The following is a 1,748-nucleotide window of genomic DNA, read 5'->3' on the forward strand; positions in this document are numbered from 1 at the left end:
CGAAGGGCTTACTCCTGCTCTTATTTTCTATGTTTCTAAGTCATCGGATTCCTCCATCAAGGAGAAAAGTTCCCTTCCTGTCTACTCTACCTATTCTTCTCAATTGTAAACAGCCCCCTGCTCTGCTATAAGGAAAGTAACCTCAGCCAATAAAATGAGGGGCAGGTTTCTCACTAGCTTAGCCCCCAGACAGTGACCAGAATTTCACTGTGACAATCCCCAAATCCCACACTGCCAATCAACAGAGCATGAGATCCAATAGGAAATCACTCATTATTCCAAACATTTAACACAGCTGCTTGTGATTTTGGGGTAGTTTTAGAATCAGAATCCCTACAGTGTGGAAACAGGTCCTTCAGTCCAACAGGTCCACACTGACCCTTGGAGCATCCCACCCAGACCTATCCCCCTGTAACCCACCTGATCTACACATGCCTGAACACTACAGGCAATTTAGCATGGCCAATCTACCTAGTCTGCACATCTTTGGATTGTGGGAGGAAACCCACGCAGACACGGAGAATGTGCAAACTCCACACAGACAGAACAAAAAAAACGCTGTAGGTTAATGTGTTTTAACACAGAACAGAACAAAGAGAGGATGAGAAAGACACTGAAAGCAAACCGGTAATTATTTATTCAATTTACAATTGGGAACACGAATGTAGTCAATAAATATAATTTTTACTATAAAAACCCTCCCATTCACAAATTGGGAAGAGTAACACTGTGCGAGTCTGCATCATTATTCTGATTTTTATAAAGGTTTGGAGAGCCAAAGAGGGGGGTTGGGGGTGTGGAAAATGGGTCTTTGTCAGGGGTGTCCACTCCCCCTCCCCATTCCACATCCCCAACCCCTGGGGAGCTTGTATCCCTGGGACAGAAGCAGCAGTTGACGTGTTCAGGGGATTAGTCAAAAAAGTCAGGAGAATCTCTTCAGCTGGGGATGGGGTTAAGGAGGGAGTCCCTTACCCACCCTGGAAGAGAGAGACACAAATAACCATTTACACATTGAGGGGGAACACCAGCTTTAAAAAAAAATCCCAGAGAGTCCAGACTTTATTCCTCAACACCTCACCAACTCCCCCCACCCTGAGAATATACTTCTCCAAATCCAACTTCTAAAAAAAAATTCTGATATTTTAAATTTAAAATTGCCAAACAGATATTGCAGAACACGTTCTTTCATTGCCAGTTTCTGACCCACGGACTTTGGCCCTAATGCACAGGTGCCCCCTGGTGCTCAGTGGACCCTGATGGACTATTTGGCAATGGGAGGCATCATATTTTAAATTTCTTTGTATGCGAGTGGGGCTCAAATTTCAACATGAGTGAGCTGACAGTGGTCAGGAAAAGTACCGAAATGACATATTTCACAAGCCCAAAGGGACATTAAATTCAACAGGTACACATGAACAGAGACACCCCGTATTTAGTGAGATACCTGAGCTTCTGGATTTATGACAGAGACTGTCTCCATGCCAGAGAAAATATACACAGCCCCACAGGAGCAGTAGTGTAAACTTCATACTCATATATGCAGGCAGTGTGTGTATCTCTCTCTCTCTCTCTCACACACACACACACACTCACTCACTCTCTCACTCACACACTGAGACACATACACACAGACCTGCCTGTATGACCTGACACAATGCCGTCAAGCATAGCAGCCTCATAGTAGAATCTAGTTGATATACTTGATCTCTGCGCCTCTCTCTCTCTCTCTCTCTCTCTCTCTCTCTCTC

At 44.6% G+C, this 1,748-nt stretch overlaps 1 protein-coding gene across 1 annotated transcript in view; it reads right to left on the reverse strand.

Moving 5' to 3' along the window:
* Nucleotides 1-614: 614 nt before the first annotated feature.
* LOC109925031 (maternal B9.10 protein-like) overlaps nucleotides 615-1,748 on the reverse strand; it is a 5,266-nt gene continuing 4,132 nt past the window's right edge. Inside the window, exon 5 of the mRNA XM_048594299.1 lies at nucleotides 615-1,735. The gene's annotated coding sequence lies outside the window, so the exon portion shown is untranslated. The remainder of the gene's footprint in view (nucleotides 1,736-1,748) is intronic.

This window comes from Rhincodon typus, unplaced genomic scaffold (assembly GCF_021869965.1).
Source record: "Rhincodon typus isolate 14 unplaced genomic scaffold, sRhiTyp1.1 hic_rhity00007886, whole genome shotgun sequence".
Classification (NCBI taxonomy): Eukaryota; Metazoa; Chordata; class Chondrichthyes; order Orectolobiformes; family Rhincodontidae; genus Rhincodon; species Rhincodon typus.